The sequence below is a fragment of the Camelus bactrianus genome, chromosome 34 (genome assembly GCF_048773025.1).
Source record: "Camelus bactrianus isolate YW-2024 breed Bactrian camel chromosome 34, ASM4877302v1, whole genome shotgun sequence".
Taxonomy (NCBI): Eukaryota; Metazoa; Chordata; class Mammalia; order Artiodactyla; family Camelidae; genus Camelus; species Camelus bactrianus.
In genome coordinates this window covers 23,599,371-23,620,969 of record NC_133572.1, presented here as the reverse complement: position 1 = coordinate 23,620,969, position 21,599 = coordinate 23,599,371, and positions in this window count along the sequence as shown.

The following is a 21,599-nucleotide window of genomic DNA, read 5'->3' as shown; positions in this document are numbered from 1 at the left end:
ATATATGGGTAGGTACTAGCTCCAACACGGTTTGACAGTGAAAACTGCATTAACTTCAAACCGTCACTAAGAAACAGACTGAGGAAGCAGAGAAAAAGTGTCTCCTGCAACCCGTTCCCTTGGTGCTAGATGAACAAACGTCTCTCCACTTTCTCAGTTCTGAGAGATAAGTGTGTGTGAAAGCCGTCCTTCACCTAGCTTGTTGGGAACACAAAGTTTCTTTTCAGTTGCAAACTCCATTCCATACATATATATGGGGAGTTACTAGCTCCAACTCGGTTTTACAGTGAAAACTGCAGGAACTTCAAACCGGCACTAGGAAACAGACTGAGAAAGCAGAGAAAAAGTGTCTCCTGCAACCCGTTCCCTTGGTGCTAGATGAACGAACGTCTCTCCGCATGCTCAGTTCTGAGAGATAAGTGTGTGTGAAAGCCGTCCTTCACCTAGCTTTTTGGGAACACAAAGTTTCTTTTCAGTTGCAAACTTCATTCCATACATATATATGGGGAGGTACTACCCCCAACTCGGTTTTACAGTGAAAACTGCAGGAACTTCAAACCGGCACTAGGAAACAGACTGAGAAAGCAGAGAAAAACTGTCTCCTGCAACCCGTTCCCTTGGTGCTAGATGAACGAACGACTCTCGACTTGCTCAGTTCTGAGGGATATGTGTGTGTGAAAGCCGTCCTTCACCTAGCTTGTTGGGAACACAAAGTTCCTTTTCAGTTGCAAACTCCATTCCATACATATATATGGAGAGGTACTAGCTCCAACTAGGTTTTACAGTAAAAAATGCAGGAACTTCAAACTGGCACTAGGAAACAGACTGAGAAACAGAGAAAAAGTGTCTTCTGCAACGCGTTCCCTTGGTGCTAGATGAACGAACGTCACTGTACATGCTCATTTCTGAGAGATAAGTGTGTGTGAAAGCCGTCCTTCAGCTAACTTGTTGGGAACACAAAGTTTCTTTTCAGTTGCAAACTCCATTCCATTCATATATATGGGGAGGTACTAGCCCCAACTCGGTTTTACAGTGAAAACTGCAGGAACTTCAAACCGGCACTAGGAAACAGACTGAGAAAGCAGAGAAATAATGTCTCCTGCAACCCGTTCCCTTGGTGCTAGATGAACGAATGACTCTCGACTTTCTCAGTTCTGAGAGATAAGTGTGTGTGAAAGCCGTCCTTCAGCTAGCTTGTTGGGAACACAAAGTTTCTTTTCAGTTGCAAACTCCATTCCATACATATATATGGGGAGGTACTAGCCCCAACTCGGTTTTACAGTGAAAACTGCAGGAACTTCAAACCGGCACTAGGAAACAGACTGAGAAAGCAGAGAAAAAATGTCTCCTGCAACCCGTTCCCTTGGTGCTAGATGAACGAACGACTCTCGACTTTCTCAGTTCTGAGAGATAATTCTGTGTGAAAGCCGTCCTTCACCTAGCTTGTTGGGAACACAAAGTTTCTTTTCAGTTGCAAACTCCATTCCATACATATATATGGGGCGGTACTAGCCTCAACTCGGTTTTACAGTGAAAACTGCAGGAATTTCAAACCGGCACTAGGAAACAGACTGAGAAAGCAGAGAAAAAATGTCTCCTGCAACCCGTTCCCTTGGTGCTAGATGAACGAACGTCTCTCCACTTGCACAGTTCTGAGAGATAAGTGTGTTAAATCCGTCCTTCACCTAGCTTGTTGGGAACACAAAGTTTCTTTTCAGTTGCAAACTCCATTCCATACATATATATGGGGAGGTACTAGCCTCAACTCGGTTTTACAGTGAAAACTGCAGGAAATTCAAACCGGCACTAGGAAACAGACTGAGAAAGCAGAGAAATAATGTCTCCTGCAACCCGTTCCCTTGGTGCTAGAAGAACGAACGACTCTCGAATTTCTCAGTTCTGAGAGATAAGTGTGTGTGAAAGCCGTCCTTCACCTAGCTTGTTGGGAACACAAAGTTTCTTTTCAGTTGCAAACTCCATTGCATACATATATATGGGGAGGTACTAGCCCCAACTCGGTTTTACAGTGAAAACTGCAGGAACTTCAAACCGGCACTAGGAAACAGAATGAGAAAGCAGAGAAAAAATGTCTCCTGCAACCCGTTCCCTTGGTGCTAGATGAACGAACGACTCTCGACTTTTTCAGTTCTGAGAGATAATTCTGTGTGAAAGCCGTCCTTCACATAGCTTGTTGGGAACACAAAGTTTCTTTTCAGTTGCAAACTCCATTCCATACATATATATGGGGAGGTACTAGCCTCAACTCGGTTTTACAGTGAAAACTGCAGGAAATTCAAACCGGCACTAGGAAAAAGACTGAGAAAGCAGAGAAAAAATATCTCCTGCAAACCGTTCCCTTGGTGCTAGATGAACGAACGTCTCTCTACTTGCACAGTTCTGAGAGATAAGTGTGTTAAATCCGTCCTTCAACTAGCTTGTTGGGAACACAAAGTTTCTTTTCAGTTGCAAACTCCATTCCATACATATATATGGGTAGGTACTAGCTCCAACACGGTTTGACAGTGAAAACTGCATTAACTTCAAACCGTCTCTAAGAAACAGACTGAGAAAGCAGAGAAAAAGTGTCTCCTGCATCCCGTTCCCTTGGTGTTAGATGAACGAACGTCTCTCCACTTGCTCAGTTCTGAGAGATAAGTGTGTGTGTGAAAGCCATCCTTCACCTAGCTTGTTGGGAACACAAAGTTTCTTTTCAGTTGCAAACTCCATTCCATACATATATATGGGGAGGTACTAGCTCCAACTCGGTTTTACAGTGAAAAATGCAGGAACTTCAAACCGGCACTAGGAAACAGGCTTAGAAAGCAGAGAAAAAGTGTCTCCTGCAACCCGTTCCCTTGGTGCTAGATGAACGAACGTCTCTCCACTTGCTCAGTTCTGAGAGATAAGTGTGTTAAATCCGTCCTTCAACTAGCTTGTTGGGAACACAAAGTTTCTTTTCAGTTGCAAACACCATTCCATACATATATATGGGTAGGTACTAGCTCCAACACGGTTTGACAGTGAAAACTGCATTAACTTCAAACCGTCACTAAGAAACAGACTGAGGAAGCAGAGAAAAAGTGTCTCCTGCAACCCGTTCCCTTGGTGCTAGATGAACAAACGTCTCTCCACTTTCTCAGTTCTGAGAGATAAGTGTGTGTGAAAGCCGTCCTTCACCTAGCTTGTTGGGAACACAAAGTTTCTTTTCAGTTGCAAACTCCATTCCATACATATATATGGGGAGTTACTAGCTCCAACTCGGTTTTACAGTGAAAACTGCAGGAACTTCAAACCGGCACTAGGAAACAGACTGAGAAAGCAGAGAAAAAGTGTCCCCTGCAACCCGTTCCCTTGGTGCTAGATGAACGAACGTCTCTCCACTTGCTCAGTTCTGAGAGATACGTGTGTGTGAAAGCCGTACGTCACCTAGCTTGTTGGGAACACAAAGTTTCTTTTCAGTTGCAAACTTCATTCCATACATATATATGGGGAGGTACTACCCCCAACTCGGTTTTACAGTGAAAACTGCAGGAACTTCAAACCGGCACTAGGAAACAGACTGAGAAAGCAGAGAAAAACTGTCTCCTGCAACCCGTTCCCTTGGTGCTAGATGAACGAACGACTCTCGACTTGCTCAGTTCTGAGAGATATGTGTGTGTGAAAGCCGTCCTTCACCTAGCTTGTTGGGAACACAAAGTTTCTTTTCAGTTGCAAACTCCATTCCATACATATATATGGAGAGGTACTAGCTCCAACTAGGTTTTACAGTAAAAAATGCAGGAACTTCAAACTGGCACTAGGAAACAGACTGAGAAACAGAGAAAAAGTGTCTCCTGCAACCCGTTCCCTTGGTGCTAGATGAACGAACGTCACTGTACATGCTCATTTCTGAGAGATAAGTGTGTGTGAAAGCCGTCCTTCACCTAGCTTGTTGGGAACACAAAGTTTCTTTTCAGTTGCAAACTACATTCCATACATATATATGGGGAGGTACTAGCCCCAACTCGGTTTTACAGTGAAAACTGCAGGAACTTCAAACCGGTAGTAGGAAACAGACTGAGAAATCAGAGAAATAATGTCTCCTGCAACCGGTTCCCTTGGTGCTAGATGAACGAATGACTCTCGACTTTCTCAGTTCTGAGAGATAAGTGTGTGTGAAAGCCGTCCTTCACCTAGCTTGTTGGGAACACAAAGTTTCTTTTCAGTTGCAAACTCCATTGCATACATATATATGGGGAGGTACTAGCTCCAACTCGGTTTTACAGTGAAAACTGCAGGAACTTCAAACCGGCACTAGGAAACAGACTGAGAAAGCAGAGAAAAAGTGTCTCCTGCAACCCGTTCCCTTGGTGCTAGATGAACGAACGTCTCTCCACTTGCTCAGTTCTGAGAGATAAGTGTGTGTGAAAGCCGTCCTTCACCTAGCTTTTTGGGAACACAAAGTTTCTTTTCAGTTGCAAACTTCATTCCATACATATATATGGGGAGGTACTACCCCCAACTCGGTTTTACAGTGAAAACTGCAGGAACTTCAAACCGGCACTAGGAAACAGACTGAGAAAGCAGAGAAAAACTGTCTCCTGCAACCCGTTCCCTTGGTGCTAGATGAACGAACGACTCTCGACTTGCTCAGTTCTGAGAGATATGTGTGTGTGAAAGCCGTCCTTCACCTAGGTTGTTGGGAACACAAAGTTTCTTTTCAGTTGCAAACTCCATTCCATACATATATATGGAGAGGTACTAGCTCCAACTAGGTTTTACAGTAAAAAATGCAGGAACTTCAAACTGGCACTAGGAAACAGACTGAGAAACAGAGAAAAAGTGTCTCCTGCAACCCGTTCCCTTGGTGCTAGATGAACGAACGTCACTGTACATGCTCATTTCTGAGAGATAAGTGTGTGTGAAAGCCGTCCTTCAGCTAACTTGTTGGGAACACAAAGTTTCTTTTCAGTTGCAAACTCCATTCCATACATATATATGGGGAGGTACTAGCCCCAACTCGGTTTACAGTGAAAACTGCAGGAACTTCAAATCGGCACTAGGAAACAGACTGAGAAAGCAGAGAAATAATGTCTCCTGCAACCCGTTCCCTTGGTGCTAGATGAACGAATGACTCTCGACTTTCTCAGTTCTGAGAGATAAGTGTGTGTGAAAGCCGTCCTTCACCTAGCTTGTTGGGAACACAAAGTTTCTTTTCAGTTGCAAACTCCATTCCATACATATATATGGGGAGGTACTAGCCCCAACTCGGTTTTACAGTGAAAACTGCAGAAACTTCAAACCGGCACTAGGAAACAGACTGAGAAAGCAGAGAAAAAATGTCTCCTTCAACCCGTTCCCTTGGTGCTAGATGAACGAACGACTCTCGACTTTCTCAGTTCTGAGAGATAATTCTGTGTGAAAGCCGTCCTTCACCTAGCTTGTTGGGAACACAAAGTTTCTTTTCAGTTGCAAACTCCATTCCATACATATATATGGGGAGGTACTAGCCTCAACTCGGTTTTACAGTGAAAACTGCAGGAAATTCAAACCGGCACTAGGAAACAGACTGAGAAAGCAGAGAAAAAATGTCTCCTGCAACCCGTTCCCTTGGTGCTAGATGAACGAACGTCTCTCCACTTGCACAGTTCTGAGAGATAAGTGTGTTAAATCCGTCCTTCACCTAGCTTGTTGGGAACACAAAGTTTCTTTTCAGTTGCAAACTCCATTCCATACATATATATGGGGAGGTACTAGCCTCAACTCGGTTTTACAGTGAAAACTGCAGGAACTTCAAACCGGCACTAGGAAACAGACTGAGAAAGCAGAGAAATAATGTCTCCTGCAACCCGTTCCCTTGGTGCTAGAAGAACGAACGACTCTCGAATTTCTCAGTTCTGAGAGATAAGTGTGTGTGAAAGCCGTCCTTCACCTAGCTTGTTGGGAACACAAAGTTTCTTTTCAGTTGCAAACTCCATTGCATACATATATATGGGGAGGTACTAGCCCCAACTCGGTTTTACAGTGAAAACTGCAGGAACTTCAAACCGGCACTAGGAAACAGAATGAGAAAGCAGAGAAAAAATGTCTCCTGCAACCCGTTCCCTTGGTGCTAGATGAACGAACGACTCTCGACTTTTTCAGTTCTGAGAGATAATTCTGTGTGAAAGCCGTGCTTCACATAGCTTGTTGGGAACACAAAGTTTATTTTCAGTTGCAAACTCCATTCCATACATATATATGGGGAGGTACTAGCCTCAACTCGGTTTTACAGTGAAAACTGCAGGAACTTCAAACCGGCACTAGGAAAAAGACTGAGAAAGCAGAGAAAAAATATCTCCTGCAAACCGTTCCCTTGGTGCTAGATGAACGAACGTCTCTCTACTTGCACAGTTCTGAGAGATAAGTGTGTTAAATCCGTCCTTCAACTAGCTTGTTGGGAACACAAAGTTTCTTTTCAGTTGCAAACTCCATTCCATACATATATATGGGTAGGTACTAGCTCCAACACGGTTTGACAGTGAAAACTGCATTAACTTCAAACCGTCACTAAGAAACAGACTGAGAAAGCAGAGAAAAAGTGTCTCCTGCATCCCGTTCCCTTGGTGTTAGATGAACGAACGTCTCTCCACTTGCTCAGTTCTGAGAGATAAGTGTGTGTGTGAAAGCCATCCTTCACCTAGCTTGTTGGGAACACAAAGTTTCTTTTCAGTTGCAAACTCCATTCCATACATATATATGGGGAGGTACTAGCTCCAACTCGGTTTTACAGTGAAAAATGCAGGAACTTCAAACCGGCACTAGGAAACAGACTGAGAAAGCAGAGAAAAAGTGTCTCCTGCAACCCGTTCCCTTGGTGCTAGATGAACGAACGTCTCTCCACTTGCTCAGTTCTGAGAGATAAGTGTGTTAAATCCGTCCTTCAACTAGCTTGTTGGGAACACAAAGTTTCTTTTCAGTTGCAAACACCATTCCATACATATATATGGGTAGGTACTAGCTCCAACACGGTTTGACAGTGAAAACTGCATTAACTTCAAACCGTCACTAAGAAACAGACTGAGGAAGCAGAGAAAAAGTGTCTCCTGCAACCCGATCCCTTGGTGCTAGATGAACAAACGTCTCTCCACTTTCTCAGTTCTGAGAGATAAGTGTGTGTGAAAGCCGTCCTTCACCTAGCTTGTTGGGAACACAAAGTTTCTTTTCAGTTGCAAACTCCATTCCATACATATATATGGGGAGTTACTAGCTCCAACTCGGTTTTACAGTGAAAACTGCAGGAACTTCAAACCGGCACTAGGAAACAGACTGAGAAAGCAGAGAAAAAGTGTCTCCTGCAACCCGTTCCCTTGGTGCTAGATGAACGAACGTCTCTCCACTTGCTCAGTTCTGAGAGATAAGTGTGTGTGAAAGCCGTCCTTCACCTAGCTTTTTGGGAACACAAAGTTTCTTTTCAGTTGCAAACTTCATTCCATACATATATATGGGGAGGTACTACCCCCAACTCGGTTTTACAGTGAAAACTGCAGGAACTTCAAACCGGCACTAGGAAACAGACTGAGAAAGCAGAGAAAAACTGTCTCCTGCAACCCGTTCCCTTGGTGCTAGATGAACGAACGACTCTCGACTTGCTCAGTTCTGAGAGATATGTGTGTGTGAAAGCCGTCCTTCACCTAGCTTGTTGGGAACACAAAGTTTCTTTTCAGTTGCAAACTCCATTCCATACATATATATGGAGAGGTACTAGCTCCAACTAGGTTTTACAGTAAAAAATGCAGGAACTTCAAACTGGCACTAGGAAACAGACTGAGAAACAGAGAAAAAGTGTCTCCTGCAACCCGTTCCCTTGGTGCTAGATGAACGAACGTCACTGTACATGCTCATTTCTGAGAGATAAGTGTGTGTGAAAGCCGTCCTTCACCTAGCTTGTTGGGAACACAAAGTTTCTTTTCAGTTGCAAACTCCATTCCATACATATATATGGGGAGGTACTAGCCTCAACTCGGTTTTACAGTGAAAACTGCAGGAACTTCAAACCGGTAGTAGGAAACAGACTGAGAAATCAGAGAAATAATGTCTCCTGCAACCGGTTCCCTTGGTGCTAGATGAACGAATGACTCTCGACTTTCTCAGTTCTGAGAGATAAGTGTGTGTGAAAGCCGTCCTTCACCTAGCTTGTTGGGAACACAAAGTTTCTTTTCAGTTGCAAACTCCATTGCATACATATATATGGGGAGGTACTAGCCCCAAATCGGTTTTACAGTGAAAACTGCAGGAACTTCAAACCGGCACTAGGAAACAGACTGAGAAAGCAGAGAAAAAATGTCTCCTTCAACCCGTTCCCTTGGTGCTAGATGAACGAACGACTCTCGACTTTCTCAGTTCTGAGAGATAATTCTGTGTGAAAGCCGTCCTTCACCTAGCTTGTTGGGAACACAAAGTTTCTTTTCAGTTGCAAACTCCATTCCAAAAATATATATGGGGAGGTACTAGCCTCAACTCGGTTTTACAGTGAAAACTGCAGGAAATTCAAACCGGCACTAGGAAACAGACTGAGAAAGCAGAGAAAAAATGTCTCCTGCAACCCGTTCCCTTGGTGCTAGATGAACGAACGTCTCTCCACGTGCACAGTTCTGAGAGAAAAGTGTGTTAAATCCGTCCTTCAACTAGCTTGTTGGGAACACAAAGTTTCTTTTCAGTTGCAAACTCCATTGCATAGATATATATGGGGAGGTACTAGCCCCAACTCGGTTTGACAGTGAAAACTGCATTAACTTCAAACAGTCACTAAGAAACAGACTGAGAAAGCAGAGAAAAGGTGTCTCCTGCAACCCGTTCCCTTGGTGTTAGATGAACGAACGTCTATCTACTTGCTCAGTTCTGAGAGATAAGTGTGTGTGAAAGCCGTCCTTCACCTAGCTTGTTGGGAACACAAAGTTTCTTTTCAGTTGCAAACTCCATTCCATACATATATATGGGGAGGTACTAGCCCCAACACGGTTTTACAGTGAAAACTGCAGGAACTTCAAACCGGCACTAGGAAACAGACTGAGAAAGCAGAGAAAAAATGTCTCCTGCAACCCGTTCCCTTGCTGCTAGATGAACGAACGACTCTCCACTTTCTCAGTTCTGAGAGATAAGTGTGTGTGAAAGCCGTCCTTCACCTAGTTTGTTGGGAACACAAAGTTTCTTTTCAGTTGCAAACTCCATTCCATACATATATATGGGGAGTTACTAGCTCCAACTCGGTTTTACAGTGAAAACTGCAGGAACTTCAAACCGGCACTAGGAAACAGACTGAGAAAGCAGAGAAAAAGTGTCTCCTGCAACCCGTTCCCTTGGTGCTAGATGAACGAACGTCTCTCCACTTGCTCAGTTCTCAGAGATAAGTGTGTGTGAAAGCCGTCCTTCACCTAGCTTGTTGGGAACACAAAGTTTCTTTTCAGTTGCAAACTCCATTCCATACATATATATGGGGAGGTACTACCCCCAACTAGGTTTTACAGTGAAAACTGCAGGAAATTCAAACCGGCACTAGGAAACAGACTGAGAAAGCAGAGAAAAAATGTCTCCTGCAACCCGTTCCCTTGGTGCTAGATGAACGAACGACTCTCGACTTGCTCAGTTCTGAGAGATAAGTGTGTGTGAAAGCCGTCCTTCACCTAGCTTGTTGGGAACACAAAGTTTCTTTTCAGTTGCAAACTCCATTCCATACATATTTATGGGGAGGTACTAGCTCCAACTCGGTTTTACAGTGAAAACTGCAGGAACTTCAAACCGACACTAGGAAACAGACTGAGAAACAGAGAAAAAGTGTCTCCTGCAACCCGTTTCCTTGGTGCTAGATGAACGAACGTCTCTCCACTTGCTCAGTTCTGAGAGATATGTGTGTGTGAAAGCCGTCCTTCACCTAGCTTGTTGGGAACACAAAGTTTCTTTTCAGTTGCAAGCTCCATTCCATACATATATATGGAGAGGTACTAGCTCCAACACGGTTTTACAGTGAAAACTGCAGGAACTTCAAATCGGCACTAGGAAACACACTGAGAAAGCAGAGAAAATGTGTCTCCTGCAAACCGTTCCCTTGGTGCTAGATGAACGAACGTCTCTCCACTTGCTCAGTTCTGAGAGATAAGAGTGTGTGAAAGCCGACCTTCACCTAGTTTGTTGGGAACACATATTTTCTTTTCAGTTGCAAACTCCATTCCATACATATATGTGGGGCGGTACTAGCTCTAACACGGTTTTACAGTGAAAACTGCAGGAACTTCAAACCGGCACTAGGAAACAGACTGAGAAAGCAGAGAAAAAGTGTCTCCTGCAAACCGTATTCTTGGTGCTAGATGAACGAACGTCTCTCCACTTGCTCAGTTCTGAGAGATATGTGTGAGTGAAAGCCGTACTTGAACTTGCTTGTTGGGAACAGAAAGTTTCTTTTCAGTTGCAAACTCCATTCCATATATATATATGGGTAGGTACTAGCCCCAACACGGTTTGACAGTGAAAACTGCATTAACTTCAAACCGGCACTAGGAAACAGACTGAGAAAGCAGAGAAAAAGTGTCTCCTGCAACCCGTTCCCTTGGTGCTAGATGAACGAACGTCTCTCCACTTGCTCAGTTCTGAGAGATAAGTGTGTGTGAAAGCCGTCCTTCACCTAGCTTTTTGGGAACACAAATTTTCTTTTCAGTTGCAAACTCCATTCCATACATATATATGGGGAGGTACTAGCTCCAACTCTGTTTTACCGAGAAAACTGCAGGAACTTTCAACTGGCACTAGGAAACAGACTGAGAAAGCAGAGAAAATGTGTCTCCTGCAACCCGTTCCATTTGTGCTAGATGAACGAACGTCTCTCCACTTGCTCATTTCTGAGAGATAATTGTGTGTGAAAGCCGTCCTTCACCTAGCTTGTTGAGAACACAAAGTTTCTTTTCAGTTGCAAACTCCATTCATTACATATATATGGGGAGGTACTAGCTCCAACTCGGTTTTACAGTGAAAACTGCAGGAACTTCAAACCGGCACTAGGAAACAGACTGAGAAAGCAGAGAAAAAGTGTCTCCTGCAACCCGTTCCCTTGGTGCTAGATGAACGAACGTCTCACCACTTGCTCAGTTCTGAGAGATAAGTGTGTTAAATCCGTCCTTCAAATAGCTTGTTGGGAACACAAAGTTTCTTTTCATTTGCAAACTCCATTCCATACATATATATGGGGAGGTACTAGCTCCAACACGGTTTGACAGTGAAAACTGCATTAACTTCAAACCGTCACTAAGAAACAGACTGAGGCAGCAGAGAAAAAGTGTCTCCTGCAACCCGTTCCCTTGGTGCTAGATGAACGAACGTCTCTTCACTTGCTCAGTTCTGAGAGATAAGTGTGTGTGAAAGCCGTCCTTCACCTAGCTTATTTGGAACACAAAGTTTCTTTTCAGTTGCAAACTCCATTCCATACATATATAACGGGGGGTACTAGCCCCAACTCGGTTTTACAGAGAAAACTGCAGGAACTTCAAACCGGCACTAGGAAACAGACTGAGAAAGCAGAGAAAAAATGTCTCCTGCAACCCGTTCCCTTGGTGCTAGATGAACGAACGACTCTCGACTTTCTTAGTTCTGAGAGATAAGTGTGTGTGAAAGCCGCCCTTCACCTAGCTTGTTGGGAACACAAAGTTTCTTTTCAGTTGCAAACTACATTCCATACATATATATGGGGAGTTACTAGCCTCAACTCGGTTTTACATTGAAAACTGCAGGAACTTCAAACCGGCACTAGGAAACAGACTGAGAAAGCAGAGAAAAAGTGTCTCCTGCAACCCGTTCCCTTGGTGCTAGATGAACGAACGTCTCTCCACTTGCTCAGTTCTGAGAGATAAGTGTGTGTGAAAGCCGTCCTTCACCTAGCTTTTTGGGAACACAAAGTTTCTTTTCAGTTGCAAACTCCATTCCATACATATATATGGGGAGGTATTACCCCCAACTCGGTTTTACAGTGAAAACTGCAGGAACTTCAAACCGGCACTAGGAAACAGACTGAGAAAGTAGAGAAAAAATGTCTCCTGCAACCCGTTCCCTTGGTGCTAGATGAACGAACGACTCTCGACTTGCTCAGTTCTGAGAGATAAGTGTGTGTGAAAGCCGTCCTTCATCTAGCTTGTTGGGAACACAAAGTTTCTTTTCAGTTGCAAACTCCATTCCATACATATATATGGGGAGGTACTAGCTCCAACTAGGTTTTACAGTGAAAAATGCAGGAACTTCAAACTGGCACTAGGAAACAGACTGAGAAACAGAGAAAAAGTGTCTCCTGCAACCCGTTCCCTTGGTGCTAGATGAACGAACGTCTCTGTACATGCTCATTTCTGAGAGATAAGTGTGTGTGAAAGCCGTCCTTCACCTAGCTTGTTGGGAACACAAAGTTTCTTTTCAGTTGCAAACTCCATTGCATACATATATATGGGGAGGTAGTAGCCCCAACTCGGTTTTACAGTGAAAACTGCAGGAACTTCAAACCGGCACTAGGAAACAGACTGAGAAAGCAGAGAAAAAATGTCTCCATCAACCCGTTCCCTTGGTGCTAGATGAACGAACGATTCTCGACTTTCTCAGTTCTGAGAGATAATTCTGTGTGAAAGCCGTCCTTCACCTAGCTTGTTGGGAACACAAAGTTTCTTTTCAGTTGCAAACTCCATTCCATACATATATATGGGGAGGTACTAGCCTCAACTCGGTTTTACAGTGAAAACTGCAGGAACTTCAAACCGGCACTAGGAAACAGACTGAGAAAGCAGAGAAAAAATATCTCCTGCAACCCGTTCCCTTGGTGCTAGATGAACGAACGTCTCTCAACTTGCACATTTCTGAGAGATAATTGTGTTAAATCCGTCCTTCAACTAGCTTGTTGGGAACACAAAGTTTCTTTTCAGTTGCAAACTCCATTCCATACATATATATGGGTAGGTACTAGCTCCAACACGGTTTGACAGTGAAAACTGCATTAACTTCAAACAGTCACTAAGAAACAGACTGAGAAAACAGAGAAAAAGTGTCTCCTGCAACCCGTTCCCTTGGTGTTAGATGAACGAAAGTCTCTCCACTTGCTCAGTTCTGAGAGATAAGTGTGTGTGAAAGCCGTCCTTCACCTAGCTTGTTGGGAACACAAAGTTTCTTTTCAGTTGCAAACTCCATTCCATACATATATATGGGGAGGTACTTGCCCCAACTCGGTTTTACAGTGAAAACTGCAGGAACTTCAAACCGGCACTAGGAAACAGACTGAGAAAGCAGAGAAAAAATGTCTCCTGCAACCCGTTCCCTTGGTGCTAGATGAACGAACGACTCTCGACTTTCTCAGTTCTGAGAGATAAGTGTGTGTGAAAGCCGTCCTTCACCTAGCTTGTTGGGAACACAAAGTTTCTTTTCAGTTGCAAACTCCATTCCATACATATATATGGGGAGTTTCTAGCTCCAACTCGGTTTTACAGTGAAAACTGCAGGAACTTCAAACCGGCACTAGGAAACAGACTGAGAAAGCAGAGAAAAAATATCTCCTGCAACCCGTTCCCTTGGTGCTAGATGAACGAACGTCTCTCAACTTGCACATTTCTGAGAGATAATTGTGTTAAATCCGTCCTTCAACTAGCTTGTTGGGAACACAAAGTTTCTTTTCAGTTGCAAACTCCATTCCATACATATATATGGGTAGGTACTAGCTCCAACACGGTTTGACAGTGAAAACTGCATTAACTTCAAACAGTCACTAAGAAACAGACTGAGAAAACAGAGAAAAAGTGTCTCCTGCAACCCGTTCCCTTGGTGTTAGATGAACGAAAGTCTCTCCACTTGCTCAGTTCTGAGAGATAAGTGTGTGTGAAAGCCGTCCTTCACCTAGCTTGTTGGGAACACAAAGTTTCTTTTCAGTTGCAAACTCCATTCCATACATATATATGGGGAGGTACTAGCCCCAACTCGGTTTTACAGTGAAAACTGCAGGAACTTCAAACCGGCACTAGGAAACAGACTGAGAAAGCAGAGAAAAAATGTCTCCTGCAACCCGTTCCCTTGGTGCTAGATGAACGAACGACTCTCGACTTTCTCAGTTCTGAGAGATAAGTGTGTGTGAAAGCCGTCCTTCACCTAGCTTGTTGGGAACACAAAGTTTCTTTTCAGTTGCAAACTCCATTCCATACATATATATGGGGAGGTACTAGCCTCAACTCGGTTTTACAGTGAAAACTGCAGGAACTTCAAACCGGCACTAGGAAACAGACTGAGAAAGCAGAGAAAAAATATCTCCTGCAACCCGTTCCCTTGGTGCTAGATGAACGAACGTCTCTCAACTTGCACATTTCTGAGAGATAATTGTGTTAAATCCGTCCTTCAACTAGCTTGTTGGGAACACAAAGTTTCTTTTCAGTTGCAAACTCCATTCCATACATATATATGGGTAGGTACTAGCTCCAACACGGTTTGACAGTGAAAACTGCATTAACTTCAAACAGTCACTAAGAAACAGACTGAGAAAACAGAGAAAAAGTGTCTCCTGCAACCCGTTCCCTTGGTGTTAGATGAACGAAAGTCTCTCCACTTGCTCAGTTCTGAGAGATAAGTGTGTGTGAAAGCCGTCCTTCACCTAGCTTGTTGGGAACACAAAGTTTCTTTTCAGTTGCAAACTCCATTCCATACATATATATGGGGAGGTACTTGCCCCAACTCGGTTTTACAGTGAAAACTGCAGGAACTTCAAACCGGCACTAGGAAACAGACTGAGAAAGCAGAGAAAAAATGTCTCCTGCAACCCGTTCCCTTGGTGCTAGATGAACGAACGACTCTCGACTTTCTCAGTTCTGAGAGATAAGTGTGTGTGAAAGCCGTCCTTCACCTAGCTTGTTGGGAACACAAAGTTTCTTTTCAGTTGCAAACTCCATTCCATACATATATATGGGGAGTTTCTAGCTCCAACTCGGTTTTACAGTGAAAACTGCAGGAACTTCAAACCGGCACTAGGAAACAGACTGAGAAAGCAGAGAAAAAATATCTCCTGCAACCCGTTCCCTTGGTGCTAGATGAACGAACGTCTCTCAACTTGCACATTTCTGAGAGATAATTGTGTTAAATCCGTCCTTCAACTAGCTTGTTGGGAACACAAAGTTTCTTTTCAGTTGCAAACTCCATTCCATACATATATATGGGTAGGTACTAGCTCCAACACGGTTTGACAGTGAAAACTGCATTAACTTCAAACAGTCACTAAGAAACAGACTGAGAAAACAGAGAAAAAGTGTCTCCTGCAACCCGTTCCCTTGGTGTTAGATGAACGAAAGTCTCTCCACTTGCTCAGTTCTGAGAGATAAGTGTGTGTGAAAGCCGTCCTTCACCTAGCTTGTTGGGAACACAAAGTTTCTTTTCAGTTGCAAACTCCATTCCATACATATATATGGGGAGGTACTAGCCCCAACTCGGTTTTACAGTGAAAACTGCAGGAACTTCAAACCGGCACTAGGAAACAGACTGAGAAAGCAGAGAAAAAATGTCTCCTGCAACCCGTTCCCTTGGTGCTAGATGAACGAACGACTCTCGACTTTCTCAGTTCTGAGAGATAAGTGTGTGTGAAAGCCGTCCTTCACCTAGCTTGTTGGGAACACAAAGTTTCTTTTCAGTTGCAAACTCCATTCCATACATATATATGGGGAGTTCCTAGCTCCAACTCGGTTTTACAGTGAAAACTGCAGGAACTTCAAACCGGCACTAGGAAACAGACTGAGAAAGCAGAGAAAAAGTGTCTCCTGCAACCCGTTCCCTTGGTGCTAGATGAACGAACGTCTCTCCACTTGCTCAGTTCTGAGAGATAAGTGTGTGTGAAAGCCGTCCTTCACCTAGCTTTTTGGGAACACAAAGTTTCTTTTCAGTTGCAAACTCCATTCCATACATATATATGGGGAGGTACTAGCCTCAACTAGGTTTTACAGTGAAAACTGCAGGAACTTCAAACCGGCACTAGGAAACAGACTGAGAAAGCAGAGAAAAAATGTCTCCTGCAACCCGTTCCCTTGGTGCTAGATGAACGAACGTCTCTCAACTTGCACATTTCTGAGAGATAAGTGTGTTAAATCCGTCCTTCAACTAGCTTGTTGGGAACACAAAGTTTCTTTTCAGTTGCAAACTCCATTCCATACATATATATGGGTAGGTACTAGCTCCAACACGGTTTGACAGTGAAAACTGCATTAACTTCAAACAGTCACTAAGAAACAGACTGAGAAAACAGAGAAAAAGTGTCTCCTGCAACCCGTTCCCTTGGTGTTAGATGAACGAAAGTCTCTCCACTTGCTCAGTTCTGAGAGATAAGTGTGTGTGAAAGCCGTCCTTCACCTAGCTTGTTGGGAACACAAAGTTTCTTTTCAGTTGCAAACTCCATTCCATACATATATATGGGGAGGTACTAGCCCCAACTCTGTTTTACAGTGAAAACTGCAGGAACTTCAAACCGGCACTAGGAAACAGACTGAGAAAGCAGAGAAAAAATGTCTCCTGCAACCCGTTCCCTTGGTGCTAGATGAACGAACGACTCTCGACTTTCTCAGTTCTGAGAGATAAGTGTGTGTGAAAGCCGTCCTTCACCTAGCTTGTTGGGAACACAAAGTTTCTTTTCAGTTGCAAACTCCATTCCATACATATATATGGGGAGGTACTAGCTCCAACTCGGTTTTACAGTGAAAACTGCAGGAACTTCAAACCGGCACTAGGAAACAGACTGAGAAAGCAGAGAAAAAGTGTCTCCTGCAACCCGTTCCCTTGGTGCTAGATGAACGAACGTCTCTCCACTTGCTCAGTTCTGAGAGATAAGTGTGTGTGAAAGCCGTCCTTCACCTAGCTTTTTGGGAACACAAAGTTTCTTTTCAGTTGCAAACTCCATTCCATACATATATATGGGGAGGTACTACCCCCAACTCGGTTTTACAGTGAAAACTGCAGGAAATTCAAACCGGCACTAAGAAACAGACTGAGAAAGCAGAGAAAAAATGTCTCCTGCAACCCGTTCCCTTGGTGCTAGATGAACGAACGTCTCTCGACTTGCTCAGTTCTGAGAGATATGTGTGTGTGAAAGCCGTCCTTCACCTAGCTTGTTGGGAACACAAAGTTTCTTTTCAGTTGCAAACTCCATTCCATACATATATATGGGGAGGTACTAGCTCCAACACGGTTTTACAGTGAAAACTGCAGGAACTTCAAACCGACACTAGGAAAAAGACTGAGAAACAGAGAAAAAGTGTCCCCTGCAACCCGTTCCCTTGGTGCTAGATGAACGAACGTCTCTCCACTTGCCCAGTTCTGAGAGATATGTGTGTGTGAAAGCCCTCCTTCACCTAGCTTGTTGGGAACACAAAGTTTCTTTTCAGTTGCAAGCTCCATTCCATACATATATATGGGGAGGTACTAGCTCCAACACGGTTTTACAGTGAAAACTGCAGGAACTTCAAATCGGCACTAGGAAACATACTGAGAAAGCAGAGAAAATGTGTCTCCTGCAACCCGTTCCCTTGGTGCTAGATGAACGAACGTCTCTCCACTTGCTCAGTTCTGAGAGATAAGAGTGTGTGAAAGCCGTCCTTCACCTAGTTTGTTGGGAACACAAATTTTCTTTTCAGTTGCAAACTCAATTCCATACATACATGTGGGGCGGTACTAGCTCTAACACGGTTTTACAGTGAAAACTGCAGGAACTTCAAACCGGCACTAGGAAACAGACTGAGAAAGCAGAGAAAAAGTGTCTCCTGTAACCCGTATTCTTGGTGCTAGATGAACGAACGTCTCTCCACTTGCTCAGTTCTGAGAGATAAGTGTGAGTGAAAGCCGTACTTCAACTTGCTTGTTGGGAACACAAAGTTTCTTTTCAGTTGCAAACTCCATTCCATATATATATATGGGTAGGTACTAGCTCCAACACGGTTTGACAGTGAAAATTGCATTAACTTCAAACCGGCACTAGAAAACAGACTGAGGAAGCAGAGAAAAAGTGTCTTCTGCAACCCGTTCCCTTGGTGCTAGATGAACGAACGTCTCTGTACATGCTCATTTCTGAGAGATAAGTGTGTGTGAAAGCCGTCCTTCACCTAGCTTTTAGGGAACACAAATTTTCTTTTCAGTTGCAAACTCCATTCCATACATATATATGGGGAGGTACTAGCTCCAACTCTGTTTTACCGAGAAAACTGCAGGAACTTCCAACTGGCACTAGGAAACAGATTGAGAAAGCAGAGAAAATGTGACTCCTGCAACCCGTTCCATTTGTGCTAGATGAACGAACGTCTCTCCACTTGCTCATTTCTGAGAGATAATTGTGTGTGAAAGCCGTCCTTCACCTAGCTTGTTGAGAACACAAAGTTTCTTTTCAGTTGCAAACTCCATTCCATACATATATATGGGGAGGTACTAGCTCCAACTCGGTTTTAGAGTGAAAACTGCAGGAACATCAAACCGGCACTAGGAAAAAGACTGAGAAAGCAGAGAAAAAATACCTCCTGCAACCCGTTCCCTTGGTGCTAGATGAACGAACGTCTCTCTACTTGCACAGTTCTGAGAGATAAGTGTGTTAAATCCGTCTTTCAACTAGCTTGTTGGGAACACAAATTTTCTTTTCAGTTGCAAACTCCATTCCATACATATATATGGGTAGGTACTAGCTCCTTCACGGTTTGACAGTGAAAACTGCATTAACTTCAAACCGTCACTAAGAAACAGACTGAGAAAGCAGAGAAATAGTGTCTCCTGCAACCCGAACCCTTGGTGTTAGATGAACGAACGTCTCTCCACTTGCTCAGTTCTGAGAGATAAGTGTGTGTGTGAAAGCCATCCTTCACCTAGCTTGTTGGGAACACAAAGTTCCTTTTCAGTTGAAAACTCCATTCCATACATATATATGGGGAGGTACTAGCCCCAACTCGGTTTTACAGTGAAAACTGCAGGAACTTCAAACCGGCACTAGGAAACAGACTGAGAAAGCAGAGAAAAAGTGTCTCCTGCAACCCGTTCCCTTGGTGCTAGATGAACGAACGACTCTCGACTTTCTCAGTTCTGAGAGATAAGTGTGTGTGAAAGCCGTCCTTCAACTAGCTTGTTGGGAACACAAAGTTTCTTTTCAGTTGCAAACTCCATTCCATACATATATATGGGGAGTTATTAGCTCCAACTCGGTTTTACAGTGAAAACTGCAGGAACTTCAAACCGGCACTAGGAAACAGACTGAGAAAGCAGAGAAAAAGTGTCTCCTGCAACCCGTTCCCTTGGTGCTAGATGAACGAACGTCTCTCCACTTGCTCAGTTCTGAGAGATAAGTGTGTTAAATCCGTCCTTCAACTAGCTTGTTGGGAACACAAAGTTTCTTTTCAGTTGCAAACTCCATTCCATACATATATATGGGTAGGTACTAGCTCCAACACGGTTTGACAGTGAAAACTGCATTAACTTCAAACCGTCACAAAGAAACACACTGAGGAAGCAGAGAAAAAGTGTCTCCTGCAACCCGTTCCCTTGGTGCTAGATGAACGAAAGACTCTCGACTTGCTCAGTTCTGAGAGATAAGTGTGTGTGAAAGCAGTCCTTCACCTAGCTTGTTGGGAACACAAAGTTTCTTTTCAGTTGCAAACTCCATTCCATACATATATATGGGGAGGTACTAGCTCCAACTAGGTTTTACAGTAAAAAATGCAGGAACTTCAAATTGGCACTAGGAAACAGACTGAGAAACAGAGAAAAAGTGTCTCCTGCAAACCGTTCCCTTGGTGCTAGATGAACGAACGTCTCTGTACATGCTCATTTCTGAGAGATAAGTGTGTGTGAAAGCCGTCCTTCACCTAGCTTTTTGGGAACACAAATTTTCTTTTCAGTTGCAAACTCCATTCCATACATATATATGGGGAGGTACTAGCTCCAACTCTGTTTTACCGAGAAAACTGCAGGAACTTCCAACTGGCACTAGGAAACAGACTGAGAAAGCAGAGAAAATGTGACTCCTGCAACCCGTTCCATTTGTGCTAGATGAACGAACGTCTCTCCACTTGCTCATTTCTGAGAGATAATTGTGTGTGAAAGCCGTCCTTCACCTAGCTTGTTGAGAACACAAAGTTTCTTTTCAGTTGCAAACTCCATTCCATACATATATATGGGGAGGTACTAGCTCCAACTCGGTTTTAGAGTGAAAACTGCAGTAACTTCAAACCGGCACTAGGAAACAGACTGAGAAAGCAGAGAAAATGTGTCTCCTGCAACCCGTTCCCTTGGTGCTAGATGAACGAACGTCTCTCCACTTGCTCAGTTCTGAGAGAGAAGAGTGTGTGAAAGCCGTCCTTCACCTAGCTTGTTGGGAACACAAAATTTCTTTTCAGTTGCAAACTCCATTCCATACATATATATGGGGAGGTACTAGCACCAACTCGGTTTTAAAGTGAAAACGGCAGGAACTTCTAAGAGGCACTAGGAAACAGACTGAGAAAGCAGAGAAAAAGTGTCTCCTGCAACCCGTTCCCTTGGTGCTAGCTGAACGAACGTCTCTCCACTTGCACAGTTCTCAGAAATAAGTGTGTGTGAAAGCCGTCCTTCAACTTGCTTGTTGGTAACACAAAGTTTCTTTTCAGTTGCAAAATCCATTCCATACATATATATGGGGAGTTACTAGCTCCAACTCTGTTTTACAGTGAAAACTGCAGGAACTTCAAACCGGCACTAGGAAACAGACTGAGAAAGCAGAGAAAAAATATCTCCTGCAACCCGTTCCCTTGGTGCTAGATGAACGAACGTCTCTCTTCTTGCACAGTTCTGAGAGATAAGTGTGTTAAATCCGTCCTTCAACTAGCTTGTTGGGAACACAAAGTTTCTTTTCAGTTGCAAACTCCATTCCATACATATATATGGGGAGTTACTAGCTCCAACTCTGTTTTACAGTGAAAACTGCAGGAACTTCAAACCGGCACTAGGAAAAAGACTGAGAAAGCAGAGAAAAAATATCTCCTGCAACCCGTTCCCTTGGTGCTAGATGAACGAACGTCTCTCTACTTGCACAGTTCTGAGAGATAATTGTGTTAAATCCGTCCTTCAACTAGCTTGTTGGGAACACAAAGTTTCTTTTCAGTTGCAAACTCCATTCCATACATATATATGGGTAGGTACTAGCTCCAACACGGTTTGACAGTGAAAACTGCAGGAACTTCAAACCGGCACTAGGAAACAGACTGAGAAAGCAGAGAAAAAATGTCTCCTGCAACCCGTTCCCTTGGTGCTAGATGAACGAAAGACTCTCGACTTTTTCAGTTCTGAGAGATAATTCTGTGTGAAAGCCGTCCTTCACATAGCTTGTTGGGAACACAAAGTTTCTTTTCAGTTGCAAACTCCATTCCATACATATATATGGGGAGGTACTAGCCTCAACTCGGTTTTACAGTGAAAACTGCAGGAACTTCAAACCGGCACTAGGAAAAAGAATGAGAAAGCAGAGAAAAAATATCTCCTGCAACCCGTTCCCTTGGTGCTAGATGAACGAACGTCTCTCTACTTGCACAGTTCTGAGAGATAAGTGTGTTAAATCCGTCCTTCAACTAGCTTGTTGGGAACACAAAGTTTCTTTT